Here is an 11926-nt window from a genome sequence, read left to right as displayed (position 1 = left end):
AAAGAGATGTAGTGGCTAATAAAAGCCCTACTTTATAACTGCCACCCAGAGGTGAGAATAAGCTAATTGGATGCTAAATATGGTCACCCATAAGTTGTTGGATAGGCTATGGCAGTGCAGGAGAACATCGCATCACAGACCTTCTGTGTTGTATGGCACTAGTTTGCTAATCACCTTGCCTGCAGGTCTGGAGAAGAGGAAAGCTCTGTGTGAACCCACTGTTGCCAAATCCCTCAAACTGCATCCTGGGAAAAGTAACAGACCACTGAGAAGGGCAAGACATTCCTAAAACTAACTGATAAAACTGCACCTGTAGCACACTTGTGAGGAAATCCTTTCCATGGCTCATCAAACAGGGCAGAGGTTGAGGAGTATTAAATTTTCCTTCATTCCCTGAACATCAAGGAAGTGGGCGGATGGTTATCTTCTGGGTAAAGGTTCACTTCATTGCGCCTCTGCTCACAGCTGTGGGCCTGGGGACTCTCAGACTGCCCTGCTCCACTGGGCCAAAATTATAGCCTGCAGATCAAAGGGCAGCGTCTGTCACAGAGGAGGGGGCGGCGTTATACACACCATCTGCTGTGTGTAGATAGCATGTTCTGATGACAAAATATCTGTATGGGAAGCTTCCTGGCTTAGCACCATGGTGCCATTTACTTTATTTAATATTGATATAAAGGGAACATTACGCACGGGTGACACGCGTGAGGCTGGACGTCTCAAGCCACTGGTAAAAGAAGGTTTTCCACCTGGAGCTTCTTCAAAGGGTAACACTGCTGGTGTATCCTTGACCGAAAGTCCTGTCCTTGCTGGGCTTCCCTCCCCTACCTGCCTCCTTCATCGCCCATGTGGTTCTTGGGTTCCTGCCTGCCGCTGATCCCTCAGGGCAGAAGAAGGGCTGCTGCTGCAGGCATCAAGGTGTTGGTCAGCTCAGCTTCTTAGGCAGATAATGCCACAATGCCTGTGTCCTTTGCCTGGCCGTTGGATGTCCATGTTAAAGTCCTGAAGTCCTGTGCCTCGTGTCAGAATCTTGCAGGGTTGCAGTCTTGTGTTTTGGTTTTATTCCACAGGAGCTCCAGTCCAAACTGCTGCCAAGGAGCTTGAATTCTATGTTGAGTGTAAAAGTCAAGGTTATTGAACCCACAACCTGCTATGATTCCTTCAACTGCTATAGTGTGGACGATCAGAGTTCTCTTAACAATTACAATGCCGGTAAGCAAAGCGTCAGTCAAATAAAACCATATGCAAACAAATGTCAAAATGTTTGCAAAAACAGGCCCTTATTTCAATCTGAAACTACTGTGCACACCTCAGCAGTAGTGAATACGGGATTCTGCTGTTGCCTTGTCTTTGATCAACATAAATGGTTTGCCTTGAGAACATCAGTGCTGAGCATCATTGTGATAGAATCTGCACTGCATATAATCGCGTTACATATGTCTGCTTATATATGTATGTGTCTCTTACAGTGGGAGAAATACAGGCTACACTTCTCATTCGATAGTATTAACACACAATCAGGCTCCTTTAGGAGCATGCCTTCGACCAGCAGGCAGCAGTGTAAGGCTGTGGGTTTGTAACGGGAAGGTTGGTGGGTAAAGTCCCCTTAGAGGTCCTGCTGAACTAAAATGAAATGTGCCAGTAAATTACTGAGCTCTTCCCATTATATTTATAGTTATAGTATGGGTGTCAAATAAGCAACAAAATAATAATAGGGGTTAAAGGTGCGTATTTTGGGGTAAGCAAGTGGTGAGAGTCTCTGGACTGAGGTGTGGCAGCTCAAATCCCACCTTTTGATGTTAGACCTTTGCAGGAGGTACTTACCCTAAATTGCTCCAGTCAAGATTACCACGCTGTATAAATCATGGGCAAATAAGTAGCTTTCAGCACCAGCTAATGAATGACTGTAATGATCATATTGCACAAGCGATTTGTACCCTAAGCTCGATTTACACACCATGATGACCTCGCAGGTACGAGGAAACTTGAAATGAGCTGTAAGCTTGTTTGCATATCAGTTTTGTGTCCACATGATTATGAATATGACCCTCATTACCGAGAGGGGACCCCCTGCCTGGCCGCTCAACTACGTGTTGTGGACGCGATTACGTCATCGCGACCCTCCTTCGGGCACATGGCTACGTCATATCGGTTCCTCGGTCGACTTTCGATACAATGTATCATGTGTCGGGAGCGACACGCGCTGGTGCCGCGTGTGCGTGCGTGTGTGTATGTGTGTGGACAGGGCTCCTCCTCCTCCTCCTCCTCCTCCTACCCGCCTCCGCCCCCTCGTCTCCGCAGCGTTGCGGTGTTTGTGTGACCGCCTCGCTCGTCCCCGACCATCATCATCATGACTAATGTATGAGCGTCTCCCAGCTCCCACTCTCACACTCTCTCACACTCCCGAGTCCAGCCTGGGAAGTGAGACGCTGGGCGTTCCGGATACCAAGCCCATCCATCCGGCCTCCCTCGAACCCGCGCGTCCCCCTGCTCGCGCTGCTGCGCGTGACCCCCCACAAAGGTAGGAAGCAGACAGCGCCCGACTCACCGCAGCCGCGCTGATGATGATGATGATGATGATGTGTTTGTGTGTTCGGACGAGCTCGGGTGCGACGCGGTGGGGCTCGGGAGTGCGGTGCGCGTGTTGCGGGGCGGATCCGGTGTGCACGCGGGGCTCGCCCTTTCCGATCAGTCATTCCACGAATTACTCAAACGGTGCGATTTAAAGTGGGCTCTACGCTGGAAAGGGGGTGGGTGTCTGTCAGATCCCCCTTTCACTGTCCGTTTTTGCCCCTCTGCGCGCGCGGACTGACGCTGGAGAGACGGAACTGGCCTGCTTGTCGCGCGCGCGCCCCGACCAACACCTGGACGAACAGCGCAGTCCATCCAGACCGGACAGTATGAGTGGGGACATCAGGAGAATACAAACATGTCAAACAGCAGCAGAAGGAGGATAATCGAATCATATATATATATATGTCTTCCTTTTTTAACAGTGGATTTGTGTTACTGGCAGAACATGGTAAAACACAGTATTAAATTACTCAAAGTGCTCATCAGTCACCCAAAAGGGAAGGAGAAGTGCACTGAACATTTCGCTCTGCCTACACGCCCTGGATCTCCTGAAGGACGCCTTCTTGGTGTCACGTGTAGTCGTGCTGTCAGTTGAAGAAGTGTATTCAACAGCAAAGGGGAAGTGTGTTACACACTCCTTCCTGGACTCTTTGCAGTGTGATTTTTTTTTTTTTTTTTTTTCTTGATCCTTCTTTACAAATTTGGGTTTAATTTCTCCACTTGTGGCATTGGTATGTTGGGGAGGGTGGGGCTCCTAATCTCATCGCTGGACACTCGGTCAGTATTTTACACACTTCCAGTGCCAACAACCGCTGTGTGTGTGTGTGTGTGTGTGTGTGTGTCTTCCAGCAAAGCTGTAAAACACCCCCAGTGCCATTGAGAAGGAGGCCAAACGCGCTTCAATAGGGATCTTCCAACATGTCCTTGAATGTATGGAACTGGGGCATAAAGGTCTATATTAAGGTGATTTACAGTAATAATTTGGTATAGCTTGGCTCTCATACACTTGCAGTTATTTGCAGACAAGTGCTCTACATGTATCCTTTGAATCTGCCTGCTCTACAGGAAAACACCTCCAAGGACCAAACATGGTCTCACTCTCAGCTCATGGCTTGAATAAGTTCTAAAGTGAAACTTTATGCACTTTTGAAATACATTTGTGAGGATGACCGCCGACGAAGCGCAAACGCAGCAGCTCTAGGACACACGGGGCCGCGGTGACAAAGTCCCCGAAGGAAGCGCCCGTTCGATCGACGACACGGCCAAGTGCAAACATGTGCGTGAACTTCAGCCTTTCGATTGGTGATATGCAGGGTGGGGCGCCTGCGAGACAAAAGAGCTTTTCTGAACGTCGAAGCGCTAATTGTCGGACGACTGGGAAACGTCCCTGGTTTCATGGGCCTAAAACTGAAAATCGCCCTCGTTTAACCCCCCCGCCCCAACGGACAGTACAGAACGATGAGCTCAAAGAACGCCTGATCCTTAACCTTCTTTCCAAGTATCTCCACCAGCAGAATATGTTGCTTTATCATTTAATCTTGACTTATTGCACACAGTGAATAATATTAATAACATCCTGATTTTTAATGTGGGGAGGTACGGTGGCGCAGTGGGTTTTGGCCAGGTCCTGCTCTCCGGTGGGTCTGGGGTTCGAATCCCGCTTGGGGTGCCTTGTGACAGACTGGCATCTAGTCCAGGGTGTGTCCCCTCCTCCTCCAGCCTTATGCCCTGTGTTGCCAGGTTAGGTTCCGGCTCCCTGCGACCCCACATGGGACAAGCGGTTTCAGGAATGTGTGTGTGTGTGTGTGTGAGAGAGATTTTTAATGTTTCTATTTTTTTTTTTCAAAATCAGCTTATTACTTTAGTCTTTTACTCTATACAGCTGAATATTTTACTGGACCAAACCAGATTATGGTGGATAAATTAATAAATTCAGATTCTTTCCCCCAAAGCAATTCACAGTGTTCGTTATGTATATTAAGCAAATTATAATGATTTTTCAATTTATACAGCATGATGATTTTTTTTTTTTTAAACCTATCAATTCAGAGTAAGTACCTTGTTCAAGGTTACTATAGTAGGACATGGGATTCAAACCTGTGACTTCAGAGTGCAAAGGTGGCAACTCTACCACTGTGCTGAATACCTTGCTTTGGAGTAGAGGGATTCAAACCCGAGTCCATCCGTTGCAAGGCGATGCCTCTAACCGCTGCACAAGCTAAAATCGAAAACCACTCCGAGGTGGACAACAGCTGGACACTTTATCTTGACATGTCCAGGTCCTTATCTTCACTAACTCTAAATGGTCAGCAGTGAATTTCAGCTGTGTCCAGTGCGTGTCACCTGGGGTGCGGTAAAAATAATGCAGAAACCTTGCGGTCATGTGTCACTTCGAAATCCAACCATCCATCGTCCATAGCCGCTTGTCCCAAGCGGGGTCGCGGCGAGCCGGAGCCTAACCCAGCAACACAGGGCGCAAGGCCGAAGGGGGAGGGAACACACCCAGGACGGGATGTCAGTCCATCACAAGGCACCCGAAGCGGGACTCGAACCCCAGATCCGCCACATCACCACACCCCCACACCTTACATCAAATCCACTTAATGCAAAATAAAGATAATAGGTGACAGGGATCATCAGAGCTGTGACCAATCAATTGGCAATATCATCATAAAATGTGATGAGTGAGCAGCACAAATGCTTATGACTTTTTTTTTTCTTTTTTTTTTTTTTAAATGCACTGATTTTTATTTTTTACTGGACAACAGAACTAGGTCCAGAAACACAAAGGCAAGAACTGTATATCAAGAAAATATAAATGTGTACAGGAATATAATGGCCCAGTAGCAACAGGTGATGTAGTGTAGTAAGGCTGGTCTTCTAGAACTATGAGTTCATCCCAAATTCATTATAATTATGATTCAGGCTGAATATTAACTTTTCCAGTACAATAAATCTGGACACCTGAGTCGGCCTCATGTGGGGGGGGCCTTTGGTGTAGAACATGGTAATAAAATGCTTTTACTGGTTGATCTGTAAAAATAATCGATCTCCGTTCCTTATCAAAGAAAAAGTGTGTTGTGGTTTAACCAGTATGTGGGGGGGGTCAAATTTTTCTCAGGGATCGGGTTGCGTTTGTGATGAAGTTCATTTATCGTTATAGGTGATTGGTGGATGAGACAAACAAGGTGCTTCTTGAGAAGGAAACCTGTGACCATATGTGTTGTCGGTCAGGGGTGGAATGTGGGGGTCTCACTGTGTTCCGCACACACATTTGCACGGCGGTTTGTGTGTGAGGTCCTGTCTGCGGTGCCCTGAGCGCACTGACAACCCACCTGTTTCCTCCGTCCCACACCTTCTGCGTTCATCCTCACGCATTGCGATGGTGATGGCTCTCTCTCCCGGCACGCCTGTCGTACCGCGGTACGGCTGAGCGGCGATGTCAAACCACGTGGTATCTGACAAGCATGCGGCTTCTGTCGAACCCTGGGCTCGAACCAACACGACAGTGGGCGTGTTGCGAGCTCTCATGTGGAGGTATAGAGGTCAAAAGTGCAGCTCAACGTACGGTGAAATGACTCAAACACGATGTTCAGAAGGGATCGCAGTGCGGTTAAGAACACCCTGTTGTCACGGGAGGGGTTGTGTTCACAGTCCTTTCCATACTTAGTGGCTGTTTTGTATCAATATACACTGTGCATATTTTATTTTTTGAAAGGGACTGCAGGTGGCGTAGCAGTTAGGGCTTCCATCTTCCACTTTAAAAACCAGCGTTCAAATCCCACCTACTGTAGTACCCTTCACCAGGGTACTTACCCTAAATTGATACGGTAAAAATTACCCAGCTGCACACACACACACAATGTCTACAACCGCTTGTCCCACGCAGGGTCGCGGTGAACCGGAGCCTAACCCAGCAACACAGGGCGTAAAGCCAGAGGGGGAGGGGACAAACCCAGGACGGTACGCCAGTCCATTGCAAGGCACCTCTAGCAGGACTCGAACCCCAGACACGCCAGAGAGCAGGACCCAGTCAAATCCGCTGCACTACCGCGCCGCCCCCCACCCAGCTGTATAACATAGTAAATCAGTGTCAGTATCTTAATGCTGGAAGCTGTCTTGGAGGAAAATGTGGGCGAAATGAATAAATGTGAATATCGAGGTGTACATATTGAGGGTGTACAGGGGATTAGCAAAGAGCAGCTGCTCTTGTCACTTTTTGGGGGACGCTGCAGTGTCACCCCCCCCCCCGCATTTTCACTGCAACGGGCATCGGGTCTGAAAGCAGTCACGCCTCTCAATGAGCCGCCAGCTGTCCTGGGCCCCTGGATTATCTTCTGGTGGGGGGGAGGCAGCACCACCAGAGATGAGATTAGAGAAGAGTGGAGTCCCCTGCACCCCCCTACCCACCGTCCCACCCCTCTTCAGGGGTCTCCCCCCTTTGTGTGGTTCACCGGGTGCTCTCAACATGGCAGAAAATTAATTGACCTAATAAATCTCTGACTGCACATTAGAGTTTAAATATCTTCTCTACATTATTAATGATTATTAATGAATTTTTCTGAGCCTTTGGACTGAAGATGCTGAAGGCGATTTTGCAGCGTCCCGCTGAGAGGGTGGGGCTGTCCAGGTTCAGTTGCTCTGGTGACTGGGTGTGACGATGGAGGCTTGGTTGCCATGGCAACTGGGCGTGGGGCTTTGGATCAGGTGGTGGGGCGGGGGTGCTCCCTCGGGACAGCTCGCGTGCTGGGGGGCTGCGGCACCAGCTGGCGCGCGTGTGGCTGTCGGCCACCTTGCCGAGCCCTCGCTCCTCAGGGGAGGAACTGATACCCAGCAGGTCGACGGGCAACAGGGCACCGGCACCACAGTGGTGTCAGGTGGCAGAGCACCTGAGTCTGTCAGTACACAGCAGGCTCTGTGTGTGTGTGTGTGTGTGTGTGTGTGCGCGCGTGTTTTTGCATTCAATCAAGAGGCAGAACTACACTGTGTTATCATGTATCACTCATTCAGTTTTAGTTCTTTACTCTGCTTAGGTGTTCATAAAAGTAAGGAAGGTAAATCAAGAAGGTGACTGTGAGGGAAGCTGCACTTTCCTACTACAATAATAAATACAAATAAACTCAAAGCGCTGACTGCAGGTGGGGGGAGGGGGGGTCCTCCTGTGTAGAGTGGTTAAGGTCCATTGCAGCGCAGCTCCATATGGCTGAAACTTGATGCTCCTGTGAACTGGACTAAGATGTTGCGTGTGTGAAGGTCAGTTCAGTCCCTGATCAGGCGGTGTTCCAAGAGTAGCGGACAGCAGGTGACGTGGTGTTTGGAGCCACTGCCTTTGGACCCAAAGGTTGCAGGTTCGAATCCCTTCTCCTGGTGTAGTGTTCTTGGTCAAAGTACTTAGCCTAAATTGTTCCAGGAAAAATTACCCAGCTGTATAAATGGGTAAATCAGTGTAAGTAGCTTAACACTAAGTTGCTTTGGGTGAAAGCGACATCTAAATTAATAAATGTAAATTCTAAGATCAGCCATTGCCGATGGGGATTTGTTTGCCGCTCTGCCTTCGGTTGGAAGTCTTCATGGCAGTGGTGCCATGTTCGCACCATAAATCACTGCTGTAACAGTGTGTGCAGAGCGTTTGTAGCGGGTCCAACTGAGAAGTCTTGACGTGCGTGTGAAATGATGTGCTGCGGCGCCGTTCAAAGCCACGTCCCTCTGAGAAGCTCTGACCTCTCCTCCCTGGTGCTGATCTTCTGATATTCTCTCCTGGGACAACAGTGGAGAACGTTTCGTATCTGAGCAACACAACCTCCCACTTGCGTGCACTTATATGGATGAGACGGATCTGTCCTGTGTTTCGCATGTTTGTCCAAAATTTTTACCATAGTCGTGGGATTAGGAGCTGCTTCTAAGTTTGGGTTTCTGTGCAAGTCTGGAGCTGATCCTTGAATCAGCTGAGTGGGGTACGCCGTGGACAGGACGCCAATCCATCGCAGGGTAACCTCTCTCTCCCACAGATTCATCCAGTCATACAGTACGTGCAATTTACCATCACCAGTCCACTTGAACCGCATGTCTTTGGACTGTGGGAGGAAACCAGAGCACCCCTGGGAAGCTCAAACATGGCGAGAACATGCATACTGCACACAGACTGAACTGGATTCCTTCCTACACCCGAACGGCGCTGCTCTTTGTTGTGCGAGTTTATGTTTTAATAAAGTGGGAAAAAAAAATGCACTTTCAGTTGACACTAAAAAATTTGTATCTTTCCAGTATGTTTCAAATACCCACAGCATAGAGTCTCAATAGAGAGCGGTGCGAGTGCTAACTACATAGTTCCATTTGACAGCGGCTGTAATGTCAAATAGGTCCGCTTCCAGCCGTCGAAAGAAAAGTCTGAAGTCTTGATATCTTTCCGTAACGGGTTAATTCAAAGTCTGTGAAAGGACAGGATCTCGCTGGCGGTGAAACAGGGTAAAGGAGGGGACGCTGAAATTCGTGCTGGAATGCATTATGGTCGATGAGTGTCCGTTTTAATCCGTTTAACGCTGCTTTGTGACTCAGCTTCAAAAGTCCATTTTAATGGACCTCTCTTTGGGCTGAATTCCACACCGTATGGTGGACCGCAGCCGGAACCACAGGGCCACGCTCTCCGTGAACGCACTCCGTTCCCTTTTGCGACGGCGTACTGTGTGTATGTCAGTGTTTGAACCTCGGGTTCGGCCTGGGAACCTGCTGGAGACCGTTCCAGGAGTGTGTTTCCGTGGCAGTCCTGACTTCAGGTGCAAATTCCTTTCTATTAGAAACGCATCCCAAGATCTTAATCGGTGTGACAAATGATTCCTTGGCCGTTTCCCATGCCGGGAAGTGCTAGGCCCAGGTTAGGGTCTTTCGTAAACAACCTCACAGAAGAGACCGCAGACGTACTTCTACTTGACGGGCAGGTGCTAGCAGAGGAGTGCCTTCCAAACACACTTTGTTCCCCAAATCAACACTCTGAGAAGCATCACAGATTCCTTTTAGAAATGTTCCATGTTTTAACCTGTAAGAGGAACTGATTTTTTTTTTTTTTTCCTCTTTCTTTTTTTTAAGTGAGCATATAGGCAAGGTGTTATTGTGGTGCCGTGAATGTTGGCGCAGTCCAAAAATCTGCTTCTCTGTTTAAGAAATATGGCAGAAACACCCGGAATAATATGGGTACTTGGATTGCTGGAAATATTGTGTTCATATATAGACAAAAATGTGTATTCATGCTCTGTAATGGACTGGTATCCCGTCCAGGGTGGACCCTACGTTTTTTGGGTAGACTTTGACCACCATGAGCCTTGGATAAGCGATTGATTACGAATGAATGGGTGGGTGGGTGGGTGGGTTGGTTGGTTGGTTGGTTGTTGGATGGAAGGAAGGATGGATGGGTTGGTTGTTGGACGGATGGTTGGGTGATTGGGTTTGTTGTTGGATGGAAGGAAGGATGGGTTAGTGGCTGGGGTTGGATGGAATGTGCATTTGCATGAAAAAATCCACCACAGCACTCTCTTGCTGACATTGAGAGCTCCTGCACTCCTGCTACTAGTTAACAGGGGGGTCATTCTATTGAGCTTTTTTTATGAGGCTAGAAGGAGGTCCTTCACACTCCTCTGAGGACCATCGGTTCATCAGACTGTTCTTATTCCCATTCTGTGCGCTTAATAACTGAGACCGTGAATTTGGATATTTTTGCTTCTCCCCATGTGTTCAAGATTCTGATCTGGCATTTCAGTGTTTCTGTGCAGCAATTCTGACCTGTTCAGGGTTCAAATTGAGCGTAAGAGGTGTTTTCGAGGCCGACGGAATGGGTGGTGTGTAGCTTTGTTTTAGAAAGGTGTCACCGAAGGACGCCAGACAAAGGCACCGGGAGCCTTTTGTGTACATTTGTGTTCCGCACCATCAGTAAAGTCCTTTTTAATAGGCATTTTTCTGTAGCAGAAGGGTCTGAGAATTCACGGAAAAATAAAGTGCATCTTGATTATCTGTCCGCTTCGTTGAGACAAATTAATAAGCGATGACTAAAAATTTTAATGAGCTGCACATTAATTTCTTGGAAGGCTTCTTATTTGTTCCTGTTCACTTTCTGTTTTATGTGTCTTACGTTCAAAGTACACACAGGGTCAGTTCTTTGTAATGCTGATATGATGGGCTTTTCAGCCGTGTCCGCCTTGGAGTGAGACCGTGTCTAATTCACCGATCGGGTCACCGGTTCACTGAGGTCAGCAGCGGTTGACCAGCTTGACCTCCAAACGTGAAGAGCAGAGAGAAGCCCTTCACCCCCGCAGTCAGAAACAGACATTTCCATCCAAGAACATCAGGTGGTGTGGTGGTCTGAGCTGTTCAGGTTACAGTGTTTTAATCCCACCTCTGGTGTAGTACCCTTCAGCAAGGTATTTACCTTAAATTACTCCAGTAAAAATGACCTAGCTGTGTAAATTGATAAATAATTATAGGTATCTTAATATTGTAAGTGGCTGTGGAGAGAAGTGTCAGATAAAGAATGAGTACGTGTCAGCGTAAAGACTTGCGATTCCTCACGTAGGAGGTACAAGTTCTCTGAAGACTCATGAAAAATCAGTAACGTGTTGTTTGCGTTAAGGTCGAGAGATCAGCTCCGCTCCCAAACCACGTTTATCGCCCTGCCTTTGAGTTCCCTGGGCAGCCGGCTGTTGCTGTCAATGGGTTCCTCGGTGGGTCAAACCCTGGTCCCTGGGGGCTGTCCTAATACCTTCATGGGGCAGTTCTGCCTTAACTGCAAAGCTCCCACAAGTTTGCATGTCAATCTTATTATGTTTGATTGATAGGGACAGTTGGTAGTGTAGTGGTTAGATCTACTGCCTTTGGATCCAAAGGTCGCAGGTTTGATCCCCACCTCTGGCTGTAGTACCCTTGAGCAAGGTGCTTACCCTAAATTGCTCCAGTAAAATTACCCAGCTGTATAAATGGGTAAATAATTGTAATGTAGCAATGTAGAGTGAGTTACCACTACATGATGGACTGCTGTCTCATCCAGCATGTGCCCAGCCTCCCGTCCACTGTTTCCAGGATAGGCTCTGGATCACCGCTACTCTGAATTGGACAAGCAGTTACTGGTAACTGATGGATGGATGATGGCTGAATGGGGCATAGAACAGCCTGGCTCTCCCTCCTGTGACTGGAATCCAAACCCTTCTTTGTGACCAGATCACTTCCTTAGCCCCCGTGCTAACTGGTGCTGCACAGCACCGCCAGTGTAGAAGTGACCGAGTTTGACCCCTGAGTGTGGACATCACACAAGGGGTGGATTGGGAGCGAGGGTGAGGAGGAGAGGAATATAGAACGTGTGTGTGTGTGA

General features: G+C 48.2%; 1 protein-coding gene and 1 long non-coding RNA gene across 2 annotated transcripts in view; one reads left to right on the top strand and one right to left on the bottom strand.

The window, feature by feature from the left end:
* Positions 1-418: 418 nt before the first annotated feature.
* Positions 419-2833, bottom strand: LOC108924526 (uncharacterized). Its single transcript, XR_001965309.1, has 3 exons — positions 2549-2833; positions 694-1107; positions 419-540 (listed from the first exon to the last, which is right to left on the bottom strand). It is a non-coding gene; the product is annotated as an uncharacterized LOC108924526 (long non-coding RNA).
* coro2aa (coronin 2Aa) overlaps positions 2295-11926 on the top strand; it is a 29805-nt gene continuing 20173 nt past the window's right edge. Inside the window, exon 1 of the mRNA XM_018735966.2 lies at positions 2295-2521. The gene's annotated coding sequence lies outside the window, so the exon portion shown is untranslated. The remainder of the gene's footprint in view (positions 2522-11926) is intronic.

This window comes from Scleropages formosus, chromosome 16, assembly GCF_900964775.1.
Source record: "Scleropages formosus chromosome 16, fSclFor1.1, whole genome shotgun sequence".
Lineage (NCBI taxonomy): Eukaryota > Metazoa > Chordata > Actinopteri > Osteoglossiformes > Osteoglossidae > Scleropages > Scleropages formosus.
The sequence above is the reverse complement of the archived record's forward strand: the minus strand, read 5'-3'. Positions and strand labels throughout refer to the sequence as shown.